At 34.2% G+C, this 17,135-nt stretch overlaps 1 pseudogene; it reads left to right on the forward strand.

Annotated features, from left to right (window-relative positions):
• Positions 1–13,394: 13,394 nt before the first annotated feature.
• On the forward strand, positions 13,395–13,626 carry LOC107522556 (small nuclear ribonucleoprotein G-like; annotated as a pseudogene).
• The last annotated feature ends 3,509 nt before the right edge of the window (positions 13,627–17,135 follow it).

Genomic DNA, 17,135 nt, shown 5'->3' on the forward strand with positions numbered 1-17,135 from the left:
CACTGAGGAGACTATGGAATATGGACTTTGCAGGATAGAGGGTTTAAAAGGAGAAAATTACACTGAGATCTACAGAGAATATTTCTTCAGTATTTCTTCAGTATTTCACGGAAGACCACTAATTGTATGTGTATGAACAACATACAAGAGGCTAGGTAAAGGATCACCTGCAAGTGCTGGTATTACCAGTTTTCAGTGTTCATGATGTAAGACCATGTGTAAGATATCATCTCACCACCCAGAAGAAACAACTGGACCTCATAACCCATGGGACCATGAGCCAAGTGCACAGCATAGTCTTCTCTAAATAATATGGGATGGAGGTAAATAATCCTATACTGGGAACAACTGTTGCCACCTATTAAGTAGGATAACCTAAAAGACTAAAATTGTGTTCGAATAATTTCACTATGTTTTAGGACTACAACCAAAAATACAAAAATAAATCATACAAAAATAAAATTCATGTTATCTTGACTTCAATAAAAAAGTCTCAGGTGTTAAAAATACAGTAACAATTTGATATAGAATGAGAAAAAAGGGTCATCTAAAACTGTAACTTATAAAGACATTAAGATAACCAAACTAACAGAAAAGCATGTATAACTATGTTATAAATGTTCAAAATTAAATACACAAAATATAGTCTTATAAAGGCATCTGAATATACATTGTAGTGATTACCACTGAAATAAAATGACAACAGATCAGATAAAAAAAAAAGGCAGAAGAGTCAGTGCAAAAGGAAAAATTAGGAACTAGACAGAGTAACAAATTATGGAAAATAAATACACAAACTTAAAGAGCAGTGGATACATTGTGAGAGAGACTGATCTCTCTTAAAATTGACAAAATGAGGTTCATTTTAAAAAGGATATAGCGGAACAATAACAAAAACATTTAAAGAGAAAAGTAACTGAATATTTTTGAAATTAAGCTAAAACTCTAAACTTGGTGTAGGTCACTGAATTTGAGTTCATTTTAAAAAGGATATAGTGGAACAATAACAAAAACATTTAAAGAGAAAAGTAACTGGATATTTTTGAAATTAAGCTAAAACTCTAAACTTGGTGTAAGTCACTGAATTTGAATCATGAAAATAATGAAGAAACTACAAGAACAGTAACAGTGCTTACATTTTAGCTTCACTTAGGATACAGCTGAGGATTAAAATAATGGCAATTTTTCCTTTGGAAAAAAATGCTAAAGAAAGCACAGTAGAGCAGTATCTTTAGAGTTGGGAAGAAAAACTATCAAAAACAACAAAATCAATATAGTAATACCATCAGATTCATAATTTATAATAAGGCTATAGTAACAAAACAGAACAGTGTTATAAGGATATGCAAATCAATAATGTGAAAAATAACTGAGAGTTCAGGATCACATGATTTTTAACAAAGTTACAAGGCATTATGGTGGAAACAATATAGTGTAGAACCAGCAGTTATCTCACCTGGTTAGTACACCTGCTTTACCATCCATGTGGCCCAGGTTCAAAGTTAGCTCCCACCATACTGGAGAAGCTTCTGTGCTGTAGTGTCTTAAATTATCTCTTTGTATCTAAAAAAAAAAAATCAGTTCAGTGCAGTGAAGATTAAAAATAAAATGAAAGGTAGTTTATTCACCAAATAATACTCAGGTAACAGGGCATTAGTACTAAATAGAATAAATAAGTGAAAAGTTTTATATATAGAAAGTACTGAAAATGCAATTGTTCAGTCCTATATATGACATACAAAAATTGCACAGATTTTTAAAAGAAAATTAGAAAGCAATTTTATAATGTGGACTAGAATAAAGATCTTTTAGACATAACTAAACAGTACATAAAAGATCAACTAGTAGAATGGGATTCATTAAAATTAGAAATTCTATTTAAATGACACTGTTAAAACAAGGGAGAAAAACACATATTTGGGTATCATGTATTGAATTGAAACTCAACAATAGTAAGCCATTACCCCCCCCATAAACAAAATATTTGAACAGACACTTCACCAATGAAGATATATGGATGGAAAAATAAGTTAATGAAAATTATGATTATTAATCATTATGGAAATACAAACTAAACTGATAAGAAAATACTACTAAATTTCCATTTTACAATGACTAACATAAAAAATTATAGCCATATCAATTATTGCTAACGTATGGAACATTCAGGCTTTCTAGTAGAAGGATAAAATGGTACAACCACTTTAGAAAACATTTAGCAATTTCTTAAAATACCATACACACATTTATCATATAACCAATCAGTTATAGTGGTAGATATGTAGTCTATTGGCTAATAGAAATGAAAGCATATGGGCTTATAAATATTTTTAAATAAGTATTCACAGCAGCTTTATTTATGATATTTAAAAGCTGGAAACAGTTCATATTTCTTATCAACAGATGGATAGATATTTTCCTATATCCCACAGTGATTACATCTCAGCAATTAAACACAAATACATTCTTTGTAACATTAAGAAGAATGAATATCAAAATAATTATGTTGAGTAGATAAAAACAGCTTAGAACTATAATTTCCCTACATGTAAAATTCTATAAAAGTAAATTATGTATAATAATAGAAAACAAAGTAGAGATTCCTTTTGAACAAAGGTCTCAAGACTACAAGTACAGAGCACAAATGTATCCCATCATAATGGAATTAGAAAGTTCTAGTTGATAGCTTTGTGATACATATTTTTGCCAAAATGCACCAAAATATGCACTTCAAAAATGTTTAATTCCCTATCATTTTATTTTGAAGAATATTTGGAGATTATTTTGTGTTCAAAGTTATTCTAAAAAAGCTTATCGACTAGGTTTCATACTAATATACTGGATAAAAATAACATTAAGCATGCAGTAATTATCAAAGATAGAAATAAAAGTATTATAAACATCCAGAGTAGTTATACTTGTGTTATTCAACATAAATCTATTAGAATTCAGGGATGCTTTGAATTTTACAGATATTAAATTAACACTTGAAAAAATAGGCAATTTTATTATGAAGCAAGTATTTCTCAAAGTATACATATTATATGTATTATTATTTTGTCTTACATTGCATTATAAAGTTCTCAGATTTGGGAGAAAATAATTTATGACTTCCCTTCAACTTTTGAGTCAGGTTTTAGCTTAGAGCAAGTTTCTATGAAGATGATAGATAGGATGACAAGTCATTAAATGCAGGCAAAGCAAGCATTGCCACTATGGTGTAACCCAGAATGGCAAGGCAACAACAGTTTAAGAGACTTAAAAGAAATCCTGAACTATTCCCCAGGAGTCATTATATTAGTGAAGTTTATCTCAGTCTTGAAATTCACATAAGTCATGTCCTGAATTGAATTTACTACTAAAGTATCAGCATCAACTACTGCAGTGTCATCTTGCTCTTCTAAATCACCTTATTCTACTCAAAGATAAAAGGCTGCTTTCATTTCTGTAGTGGATAGAATAAACATTAGCAGTCAGAAGCAATTGCTATTCCCTTCAACATCACCTCTAGCCTTCTTACTTACAACACCCTCTCCAGTGATTTCCTGCTGGCTGAAGAAGAGGCAAAAAACATTTGTATCTTAACACATGATTAGTTAATTGTGTGCTGTAAAACACAGTACTATATCAAAGTAGCATATCAAAGTAGTAGGTGAAAGGTAAAGCCATGGCATGGAACTTTGAGAAACTCTAAATTTTAAAGCTGATTTCCCAGGAATCTATGTATATTGCTATGAATAAATCATAGCCAGTAAGTATATGTATAAGATATTAGTGCTGTGTTATCAACCCAAGCATTACGATTTCTTTCTGGAAGTTGAAAAATAAGAACAGAAGGGAAAACACAAAGTAAGAACTGGGACTGGATTTGGTGTATTGAACCAAAGTAAAGGATTGGGGAGGGGGGTATGTGGAAAACTGAGAAATGTTACATAAGTACAAATCATTGTATTTTACTCTCAGTTGTAAACTATTAATCCTCCAATGAATGAAAATAATATTAATATCTTTAAATTAAAATTAAGAAGGAATTCTGCCTGTTCAATCTTTACATAGGTTTCTTATAACTACTGACCTCTGATTTCCACTTTCTCAGAGCATTTGCTTTAGAAAACATGAAGTCACAGTTCATTCTATGTTCTTTTGAGATGTCAATTTTCTCACAGAAATATTACTATTGATGTAAATATGGAGCTGATAACTTCTAGTCTGTATTGGAAGGTAGGAGCCTAATTTGAAAAGCTACAATTAGCAAAGGCATTGATCATAACTGTCCACTAGTACCCTCTAGTACTTCTCGGATTTGATGCATAGAACATCTTCAGCAGCCCGGGAGGTAGCACAGTGGATAAGTGTTGGAATCTCAAGAATGAGGTCCCTGTAAATTCCCTGGTATTTCATGTGCCAGAGTGATGCTCTGGTTCTCAGTCCACTCCTTCTTTTTCTCGCAACCTCCCTTGTGATCCTTTAGAGAAAAATTATACTTTGAAGTATGTTTACCTTTATCTGATAAAAATTTTCATTAACATTGTCCTCAAGAAAATACCTCCTGGGTGGGGGTAGATAGCATAATGGTTATGCAAAGAGACTCTCATGCCTGAGGCTCTGATGTCCCAGGTTTGATCCCTCGCACCACCATAAGCCAGAGCTGAGCAGTGCTCTGATGCTTCTCTCTGTGTCTTTCTCTTCATCTCTCTCAAAAATAAAATAAATAAAATACTTTTAAAAAAGAAAATAATTAAAAAAAAAAAGAAAATACCTCCTTCTGGTGGTCATAAGAGTATGTAAAAAAAATTCAGATGTAATTTGTAGCAAGATAACTTAAACATTTCTTGTATTTCAAAATCACATAATGAATTGGCTAACAGTTAAGTCATTCTGAATTTCGGGTGGCATGACTGATTAACTTATTTTTTTATTATTATATTTATTTATTTATTTAGTAGAAACAGCCAGAAATCCAGAGGGAAATGGGTGATAGAGAAGAAGGAAATAGGGACACTTGCAATACTGCTTCATCACTTGCAAAGCTTTCCCTTTGCAGGTGGGGACCAGGTGCTCAAACCCAGGTCCTTGCACATTGTAACATGTGCTCTCAACCAGGTGTGCTACCACCCAGCCCCACTAACTATTAATAACTTCGGTTAGTTTGAGGGAATTCAAACACTTAGTTTATAAGTTGAATAAGTTCTATAGTTATTCTAGGTCTCTATACTCTATTAAATAATACTCCCTGATTGTATAGGCTAAAACAATTTGTTATTCAACATTTTGTCTTGATTTATTACTAGGAGTCTCTGCAGTTTTTTCTAGACTACTGATAAAAGTATAAGGGAGGAAAGCCAAAGATAATTCTCATTATCAGTATATGTTTTTAATTACTTAAGGTATGTCCAATCTTTAGACACGAGATAATTCAGTATTACAAATCAAAGCCAAAAGGCACAAAAAATACACTAATTACTTTGTTTCTTTTGTTATTATGTTCTCCAGTCCTTATAATATGAGTCTTTTTAATGTGGAGAAAGAAGTGAAAATGGGTGGCTACTGTCACATTTTTGTCAGATAAGGGGTTCTCTTGGCTAATCAGAAGGGCTTATAGAGAACAAGGTGCAGGGAGGTAAGAAAAAGGTGTGCCTGAAACCCAAGTACAGGTCAGAGCCAGAAAATACTGGAGAAAGACAACAGTAAGAGGTAGGTCAAATTTATAGGATGGAGGAAGAAACAGTGCATACTCAAAGGTAAGTAAAAGTGGATTCTTCAATAGAACACATTGTAATCAGATTTTTTCCGTGGAGTCTGGTTAAGATAGGTGGGTTTTCATTGGAAATGCAGCCTAATTATTATCCCTTAAGGTGCCTGGAAACAGTATAATGGTTATGCAAATGACTTTATGCCTGAGGCTCTGAGTTCCCAGGTCAAAACCCAAGCATCACTATAAACTAGAGTTGAGCAATGCCCTGGTAAAATAATAACAACAACCCCTTGCTCTAGTTCTAATTTGCTATTTGGACCTCAAAGGAGTGATAACTCTTGAGTCCAAAATATTTTTTTCTGATTTCTGACATTGATATGGCAGTGGATATGTGTATCTTCCCTAGTGACTAATCTAACTTGTCTCAATATTACTATAAAATAAGAATTTTAAAGTAATATCCTTTCTATATCATGTTCAAAATGACAATTTTTTAGTCTTCTCAGAAACAAAAACAAAGCTGACTTATAGGGATTTCTAGGACATCTGATTTAGTGAAGTTATTCTATGGTTCCAAAGAGTCCTAACTACTGAGAAAAAGTCACTGTAATCTTGTGTAGAGTTAGGGTGATATAATACCTTATACATATTTTGGAGACTTCAAGAAAAATATAATGTATATTTATGAGTGGGAGATATGGACATGTGTAATTGAGGAATGTATAATTTAATTATCATATATCTCATGTACAGAAAATGTCATCAGGGAGAATTTTTTTTTTTTTTTTTTTTTAAGAATGATGAGGATAATGATGGTAGCAGCCTCCAAAGGCCAGTTTTGTCTATCCTTGGGCAGGAGATGAAGAGCTTATCAGTACAAGAGTATTCTTTAGAATAACAATAAAGAATGTCTCCAAGGGGACTCCCAGATACTGGCCTTGGGGAATCCAACCCCCTCCTGATGGCAGAGGTAGAGAGCAAAATGTTATGCAAAGAGACTCATGCCTGAGGCTCCAAAGCCCCAGGTTCAATCCTCCACATTACCATAAATTAGAGCTGAGCAGTAGGGGGAGGGGGGGAGTCAGAAAATGGGAGAGCTCCTACAGAAGAGCATAGAGATTTTTCCACCCCCCCCACCTTTTTTTCTTTGTAAGAGCCAGAACATTGTTCTGGCACATGCCTGCAATGCTAGGGATTGAACTGGAGGCAGCCTGTTTCCAAGTCTAACACGCACATTCTTACTTGCTTAATTGATTCATTTAAATTAGCTATCAGAGTAATTACCTTGGCTATGTGCCTGCATGATTCCAAATGCCCCCCTGCTGGATTCTCTTCTTTCTCCCCAATAGGGATATGTGACAAGGAGGCTAGGCAGAGACTGTAAGAGAGTGATGGACCATATAACCTACTTCAGCAGTCTGGAAACTTCTCCCTTCAGAGGCTGCCATATGTGTGTGTGGGGGGGGGAGGGTGGATTGAGGGTGAGGGCTGCCTCTATGATGTGACCTCACACATTGTATGATGTGTGCTTTATCTGAGCCATCTCCTGACTAGAGGCCTGAAACAGAGACTTTGTGCTTGGTATCGGTATCGTGTGTGTGTGTGTGTGTGTGTGTGTGTGTGTGTGTGTGTGTGTGTGGTGTGGACTGTCTGTGAAAAAACAGGTGCCTGGAGGTATAGCCACCCCATTAGTCTCACCTACTGGGCGTCGAGCAGGGGGGTCTTGGCCTCCAGGATTTTGTTCCCCTGTCATCAGACTCCCCCACCCCACAAGGGCCCCACGTTCTCTAACATACCCGGCTCCCCACCTGCAGGGGAGTCGCTTCACAGGCAGTGAAGCAGGTCTGCAGGTGTCTATCTTTCTCTCCTCCATCTGTCTTCCCCTCCTCTCTCCATTTCTCTCTGTCCTATCCAACAACGAATTGCGTCAACAAGGGCAATAATAATAACCACAACGAAGCTACAACAAGGGCAACAAAAGGGGGAAAAAAAATGGCCTCCAGGAGCAGTGGATTCATGGTGCAGGCACCGAGCCCAGCAATAACCCTGGAGGAGGAACAACAACAACAACAAAAAAAAAACTTGAAAAAAAAAAATAGTTCACTTCCTTGATCCCAAACCAGTTGGTCCCCTTACTCTCACATTTACTAGAAGTCCCTTCACCATTTCCCTGTCTCCTGTTCCTTTGACCATATATGGCTCTATTCTCCCTGCCCAAAGACCCCACCTCTCTCTCTCCTTGTGTGCCTGCTGATGACCTCACCTCCTCATTCCCAAACCAGCCAGACCACCTGCCCATCAATTACTAGAAAAAAACCCCACCCTTTCTCAGCCTCCTGATGCTTTAACCAAATAAGGTGAAACAAACTGCTTCCTCCTACCGCCCTTTGCATCCCCCTACCATCCTTTAAAAACTCTGTTCTGCTATTCAATAAATGGGTTATCAGCTGTCATAGGCCCTTGGGATATCTTTGGTCTAGTCTCTTGCTGCTGGTAGCAAAGGTATCCCAGAGTGCCCACCCCTGCTGTCTCAGGACAAGTTCTTATCAGCACCCATCACCAGTGGCCAACAGGACAGTCGCGCAGAGAGTGCTGGATCTGAGATAGACCCCCCCAGGAGAACCCAGCAATATATGTGCTGTTCACTGTTTTTGGCCACTTAAAAATATCTGCATATAAATGAGAGGAGTTTGTGGAGGGTGGGACAGAGAGTATGAGTGAAAGAGAAATAGAGAGAGAGAGAGAGAGAGAGAGAGAGCATTTTAACACTTATGATATGGAGCATTGTATTTGGCACATCATGGATGTCAGTCTGCTGCTATAAAACAAACAAAAACAATATGTCCCAGCAAAGGGGTCAAAAAGTTGTCTGTACACATTTATTTATTTATTTAGCTAGTTCATTTCCTTTTATTCAAGAAAGTCCATCTAATATTTGACCAGAAAGGGGGCATATTATATAGTTTTAATTATTTATTACATTATAGATTCTCTGAAAAAAATCTGTCATTTGTTTATAAACTAAGTCACTATTAATAATACTGAGTAGGATTATCAAAGAAGGGAGAATGACTTGAACTAAGGAAATAAATAAATATTATAAAAAAGATAAAAAAGAGCACATGCACAATTAGAGATAAATATAAGGGCTTTTAATAAAAGAGAAATGGAAAACTACTGAAACAGTAATTTTATGCATGAAAATGCCATGTTATTTATTTTAATGATTCGCTGTTCAGTGGGTAGTTAATGAAAAGAAAGCAATATAATAGTAAAAAGAGCATGAAGATCAATTATGTAATTATTAAAATAGTCTAGGAAAAAGAGAATGACTGGTCTTGACAATGGCATAAATAAAATGACACCAATTCACAACTTATTTTGAAGGGAAAATTGATAGAATTTGCTCATAGTTTGAAACTGTGATCAGATAAGGGAAAGAGAAAAATTTAAGTATGACTTTGAGATGTGTGTGCACATAGGAAGTACAGTACATATGTTACCATGCACAAGGACCTGAGCTCAAGCCCTCAGTGCTCACCTCTGAAAGGTGAGCACAGGTAGTAAAGCAGTGCCTCTCTTTCTCTCTCTCCATTTCTTCTCCCTTTTCCCTCTCAATTTCTCTGATTCTATAGAAATAAATAAAATAAAAAATAAACCTCAAAGACTATTAATTCTAATATTTGGCTTAGATCCATTAGCCTAAAACTGTAGCATATATTTCACAGGATTTAAAAAAGAAGTCAAATTACATTCTATTTCCAGATGCCTTCATAAATGTTGTAATTATTACTATTATTAATCACATCAATATTTGTGGGTTGTCATAGAACAAAAAGGTTGTTGTGATTTTTCAATTGTGAGTAATAACCCTAAGATTGTAGCAATTCAAAGGTTGTGATCATTTAAATGACATTGCTAAGGCAATGGGTGATTATACTAAAATTGGATATATATATATATATATATATTTTTTTTTTTTGGCTGGACTCCAGAGTTGAAACAGTCTAGCCTAAAACAAGAAGGGATATTGCAGAATAGTTTTGTGTTCTTTTTAGGAACCTGTGGGAATAGTCTCATAAAAAAAATGACAGGGTTTTCTAAATATGTTAAAAGAAGCCATCTTATAATAAGTATCATGCTGGCTATGGGGAGTTGAAGTTAACACTAAATCAAATAAAAAAAATAGTATTTATACCCTATATTCATATGCAGACTCCATGATGTCAGAAATAATGTTTGAATTATTCTTTTCATAGTTTAATACATAACAAAACTCCTGGAACTTGATAAATACTAGAATAAATGAATGCTAGTATCACACTAATTGTGTTTCTTATATTTAAATTTATACAAATTGAGAAAGTACTCATAACAACAAAGAAGAAAAATGGAAGCATCATGTTTCCCAACTTCACTTGATACTAAAAAGCAATTGTCATCAATACAGTGTGGCACTGGGACAAAAATTGTATTGGGACAAGTGGAAAAGGATAGAGACTTCAGAAATAATCCAATAGGGAGCAAACACGACAAAAGAGCCAAAACTGTCCAATGGGAAAATAAGGCCTTTTCGACAGTTACTGCTGGAAAGCTGGATGGATAATCCTATGTACAAAAATGAAACTAAACCACCAGTTACTACTATATATCAGAATTAACTCAAATAGATCAAAGATGTGGATATACATGAAATACATTTAAAAAAGTTTGATGAAACACTGCAGGACCTTAACATCAAATACGTATTTGGAAACTCAACTCTATGGGCACATGAAACTAAAGCAGGATTAAATAAATTGGAATACTTCATATTAGAAAGTCCAAAGCTTTATCACTGTGCCACCTCCCAGACCACAACACTCTTGACCATTTATCCAGATAATATGAAACCCTAATTCAAAGGTATATTTCTATATTCATAACTTCATTATTCACAATAGGGCAAATATGAAGGCCTCCAAAATAACCATCAACAATTGACTGGATAAAGAAATTAGGGGCATATACTCAGTGGAGTACTACTTTAAGTTTTAAAAATATGATATTGCCTCCTTTATAACAAAATGGATGAAATTTGTGATGATTATACTCATTGAAATATGGAATTGAAAGACAGGTAATGACTGGTTTCATTCATACATGGATTATAGAGAACTGAAATATATGAACTTGAGAAAAAAAAAACTAATCAGTCTCCAAGACTTTGGGAGAACTACAGTGGTTATCAGTGAATCACAGAACTTTGCTGGTAGGAGTAGTATGGAACTATAACCCTATTATCTTATAATTTTGTAGATCAGTATTAAATCACTAAAAAAATTAAACCAAATAAATTTAGGCTTCTGGGGATACAATTGCAATATAAACTAGAAAGCATTAAAGAACAATTATTAGGACAGAAGAACATGGCAGTATGGTGAAATAAAGATGGATCGGATCCCTTAGCAAGGAGTGGAGAGATCCAAAGTCAGGAATGTATGGAGAAATGTAAAAAAATTATTTTCCTGGTACAGAAACAACTTGATTATTATAACCTGAGTGAAGCTTGCCCAAGATAAATGTTTTATTAGCAGGGGGATTTGTATAGAGACATATAGGTAAGTATTGTTATTTCATAGTTAAAATGGTGAGAAGGTGAACATTAATGACACTGAAGTCAGATGTTGGATTTTTTTTTTTTTACTATTTAAGGAATTTTTTATTGAAAAGAAGCTGAAAATACTTGCTAAGAGTATACTGTTTTAAACTATGGGTTATTTTCTAAGAAGTTTGAAAAGAAAGATCCATAATTGCAAGCACTGTCTTATTTATAAGCACACATATGGGAAAATGCTACTTTAAAACTACTAAGAAATCTTGGTTCTATTTAACAAAATTAAATGAACATTTTTTACCAGTCTACACTGTAACTCAATTGTGATCTTAACAATAATAACAACAACCTAGGTCCTAAGCTATTTTAATTTGGTCAAAGAATGTATGGGGATGTTTTTGGTGATTTTTATTTCCCTTGTGAAGTCAAAGACATCAAAAGATTCCAAGACCACTACAAACTTTCAAAAGAAGTAGAGTTTGTGGTAGCTAGGATGGTGGAAAAGACTAAAGAGTAGCGTTTACAACATGATCTTTTAAAATGTATTTGCTTTGGCCATTCTGTGTTATAATAAGTAGCATCAGATAAAAAACTGCAATTACCACATAATAATTGTCAAAGTCATGTGTAGACAGATGGTAGCAATGTTTGGGAGTGATGATAACACTGAATTTTTAACAAGTGACAAAAAGATTGGCATGGTGCAAACAGAACACCATTGTACTTGGCTGGCAGCCATGCAATTCCATGTGTAGTCACCCTGCCATCTCACAAAAGGATTACATGTAACATGAAACAATACATTCTCTCAGTCAGAGACTACTCCACAGAATGAACAATAATCAGAAAGCAAGGAAATGGTTGCTTTATGAATTCTAATTTTATTATACTACTTCAGTATTATTTTCTGCCCATGATGGGCAGCAGAGACTCTGGTTGTTAACTCCTTGCATTCTGTTAAGGTTTTGAAACCGTGGTATAAATCTCTGCTCTCCAAGTTTAGTTGTGTGACAGTCAGCAAGTGATTTTCTTAATCTGTTTTTCCATTTGAGTACTGTTGAAATGTTAACAGTAGAAACTACTAGTCTTAGTATAATTAACTAGAAGAGTTGAGAGGATGACACTTGTACAAGTGACTTATAGAAGGAGTACACTAGAGAAGACAAAGGGGCAGTAGGAAGCCTTATAGAGCTGGACAAGTAACAAAACAAGTGAGTGGTCTTTGTTATTGTTCTTCTTATTGGCCCACACTTCCCCCTAAAATTAATGGCATAAAATGATATCCAGTTTATCATCTCATGGATAAGAAGTTTGAAAAGAGAGATCCAATTTATGGATCTTAAAGATCGTAAAGATCCATAAATTGGATCTTTCCGTGGATTAGGTAGAATATTATGAAATGAGTGTAGTTGATAGAGACAACAAAGTGGAACCACAAGCTGTGGGTCCTCATTTCAATGTTGCATTCATTGGGGTTGGAATATCAATGATAGTCTCTTCATTCTCATCCCTGATTTATGGACTGGGAGTGCTGGACTACCTGGAATTGACCAAATCAGCTTGATCTTTACCCAAAATATCCACATAACCTATGTTCATCATAAAATGGCCTTCACAGGGATGGATATGGGATGATCTCACTTATAGCCAGAAGTTGAAAAATAAGAACAAGAGGGAAAACACAAAGCAGAACTTGGACTGGAGCTGGTGTATTGCACCAAAGTAAAAGACTCTGGGCTTCGGGGGAAGATTCAAGTACTAGAACTGGAACATGATGGCAGAGGAGGACCTAGTGGTGGTTGAATTGTTTTGTGGAAAACTGAGAAATGTTACACATGTACAAACTATTGTATTTTACTGTCAATTGTAAACCATTAATGCCCCCCCCAAGAAATACAAAATAGAAAAGCATGACCTTCAAAGAATAGCCCTCTTTTCTTTCTCTCTCTCTCTCTCTCTGTCTCTCTCTCTTTTTGTTTTTTGCACAATAGTTTGCCTTTCCTATAACAAATATCACAATAAGATGCTGGTTCTGCCATGGGAACATGGAGCAAGCCAATAATTTTGTCTGGAGTATGTCTTTGAGCTCACAGAGTAGACATCATGAGCAAGACTCATCCTCCTGAATTGAAAAAAAAAATATGTACAAGAAGTTGTCATTGAAATTAAATGGCAGTAGACATGCCCAAGGAATTCTGTAGGGATTTGACCCGTTCATGAACTTGTAATAGATGAATGTGTGGAAATGGCAACTAGTGGACAACAGAACAATATTGGAACGGTGGTAATATATGGAAATAGCATCATCATGTTAGAAGCCTTGGAACGAGTATAAACACAATGTTCAACAGGAAGACTGTTCAACATGTCCCCTCTTCCAGTGCATCTTTTCACTTTGATATAAAAATTAGTTATGTACATTTTCTTACTCAGTTTTTATAAATAAAATTTTGTAATAGTAAAAAAAAAATATGAGACAAGAGTGAAAACTTTAGAATTTCGCATAGTCTAACTTCAGTGATTTGTGGTGTCATTTTAATCACTTTCCGTTAGTTATGCAAGGCCAGCCCAGATTCATAATAGATTAACACGCAAAGGAGCTAGTAAATTAGGCTCTGAGGTAAACCATATTGGGGAGCAACTAACCATGACTGGAACCCACCTTAGCTTGAGTCTAGAGAAGAGTTGGCCCCACCATTATGCCAAGAGTTACTCATTTCACCATCAACTGTAAGAAGTTTCAATCTAAAGGGAAGGTCTTCAGAGATGGAACAGTGAGCAGTGAACACTAGAAGTTGTTAGTATACAAATAGAGTCAGTTAAACTGATCAGGGAAATTTCAGCTATTTACTTTTCTATTTTAGGGGACTAATGTGAAGAATAAATGAATTAATATATTTCAAATTCCTTATAATACTAGCAGATGCATGTTAAGAGACTGGTTAGATTTACAGTTCTCAGATCTAACAGGATGCTTCTTCTGGAATATTGATTTTATAAGGATATTAAGAAAGCATATCTGGGAGTCAGGCGGTAGCGCAGCGGGTTAAGCACAGGTGGTGCACAAGGATCCTGGTTCGAGCCTCCAGCTCCCCACCTACAGGTGAGTTGCCTCACAAGCAGTGAAGCAGGTCTGCAGTTGTCTTTCTCTCCCCCTTTCTGTCTTCCCCTCTTCTCTCTGTACTATTCAACAACAAAGACATCAATAATAACTACAACAATAAAACAACAAGAGCAACAAAAGGAAATTAATTAATTATAAAAGAAAGCGTATCTACAGATTAATAACTGTTGAATTCGTATAAATTGCAAAACTTCCTCCTATTGTACATTTAAATTACTTAAAGACACAATTAGAAACCATCTATAGGGCATCTTGAACATTTGGCTATTTATATAAAGCAATTTCTAACAAACATGGTAAAATAATTAAACAACTTTAAATGGTATTGCCTCTGAAAAACCAACTTAACTTGTACTCAGTTTTCAAAGGGATTAGAATACAATCAGTAGCTCTCTTACTGAACCCCAAAGAGTTATCATTATTCTAATATTATCTTAGTAGAACTTATTTATCAAATTTCATAATGGCTTTATATGCATTGATTTTCCTTACCATAAAGTTGCACAGGTTAAAACTGAAACAATCAAACATATCTTTTATGCATGTACAAATATTCTTTATTAAATGTATAACAAATTTGAATTTATGCCTGAGTGTCTTTAACATACAGTGTCACATCAAATCAAAAATTTCCAGCACAGCAAAAAAAAAAAAAAAAAATATATATATATATATATATATATATATATATATATATATATATATTATTAAGGGAAGAAATTTAAACATTTACTAGACAAAGGGCTAATATCAAAGATACATGAAGAACTCACAAAACTCAGCAACAACAAAAGCTCATACAAAAATCAAATAATATATATCTCGCTAATAACAAGAAAAAGACAGCCAAATAGCCAATAGACCAACAGACACATGAAAAAATGTTCTATCATGGAAATGAAAATCTAAACAAACTGAGACAGCACTTTACAACTGTCTAAGAGTTGCCTGTATCAACAAGACAAGACGCAAAAGTTGGCAAGGATATAAACAAAAAGGAATTCTTGTACACTTTTGGTAGGAATGTAAAATTAGTCCATGTTGTATGAAAAATAGTATAAAGCTTCTCAAAACATTAAAAAATGGGCTCATCACTTTGCATTTATGTATCACAGGGAGATGAGAAATTGTACCCATGTGTCCAGAACTGTATTATAAACTGTTAGTCATTAAAGTGATTTTGGAAAAATATTAAATATTTCAAAAGTTAAAAAATATTAACTCATCATATGACACAGAAATTCTATTTATCCTCATCCAACCCCACAAACAAACACATAACACATGTCCAAAAAGATAAATTCAAACTTATGTTCATTACAGCACAATTTACAGAAACCCTGGTATAGAAATAATTTAAGCACCCATGACAAATGAATGGATTAAAAGGACATGGTATATTTATAAAATGATATACTACTCAGATGTAAAGCCAAAGTTTTGCCTTTTTCTAGAACACTGATGGCACTGGAAGACATTTTGTTAAGTGAAATCAGCCAGGAGAAAGTCAAAATAAATAAAAACTGAATAAAATTTAAATAAAGTTTATACAGTTTTTCTTTTTTTTTCTTTTTTAAGATTTTATTTATTTATTAATGAGAAAGATAGGAGGAGAGAGAGAAAGAACCAGACATTATTCTAGTACATGTGCTGCTAGGGATTGAACTGAGGACTTAGTGCTTGAGAGTCCAGTGCCTTCACCACTGAGCCACCTCCCAGATGACCAGATTTTCAAACTAATATTGCTCAATAAAAGGAACAGATTAAAATAAAATTCAGATTGCCCATGAGCCCATGATAGCATACAATTATTCATGAGAAAGAACCCATAGTTTTTTTTTTTTTTTTGCTTTTTTTTTAGAAGTTATTAGGGTGTTAATGATATACAGTAGAATTGCTGACACATAGATTCAACCTCTCATATCCCTATGATAGGTGTCTGGCAGTGTCCATATGGAAAATCAACTAGACACTTCTTTTTAAATTTCTATAGTCTTCTAAGATTATTTGTCCAGCGCTTCTCCATTTAAACACAGGAAGATTCTGAATCAAATGAATAGCCAGAGGAAACGTTGACTATTCAGAGAAATACAATAACTCAAAGAGAAAAATCTTTAGTTCCTTAATGAGTCTATTGATATAAATAATGGCAGTGTAGCTACTGTATTCTGACCAATGAATTATGGTGTTATCACAACCAATACAATTTCCATGTTTTAACTTTTTAAAAAGAGACTGAATAATTGTTCTTATTACTACATCATATAAATGCTAGTTCTACTAAGCCACAGATATATTACCAGCATAAAAAAATCATTGACTTCCTCAACCCTGCCATTTTTCCAGGGCATGGGGTTTAAAATTCAAGAGGAGAAAAGGAAATATACTCTCAAATTAGTGTGTTTGGTTCTATGCTTTCAAAGTTGCCACTTTGATATGATACAGTATAAATTTTTTAAAATTACTCATTAGCATAACTTAACATGTTTAAATTAGATTAGTAAGTGGCAGTAAATGATGACTATTTAGGCAGAGGAAATTTTGCTTGTATATAGTCTGTTGGAGGCAGAAGTTATAATCTCTGTGCAAGTGAGTGTAAATTAATTTGACTTATATTAAAGATAGTATATATGAGCACTATCAAAATAAATATTAAAGTGAATTTATTTTATGGACATCTATAAGAGTTCATAAGCAAAGAACATGAGTAAAGCCTGAGC

The sequence above is a fragment of the Erinaceus europaeus genome, chromosome 3, assembly GCF_950295315.1.
Source record: "Erinaceus europaeus chromosome 3, mEriEur2.1, whole genome shotgun sequence".
NCBI classification, from domain to species: Eukaryota; Metazoa; Chordata; class Mammalia; order Eulipotyphla; family Erinaceidae; genus Erinaceus; species Erinaceus europaeus.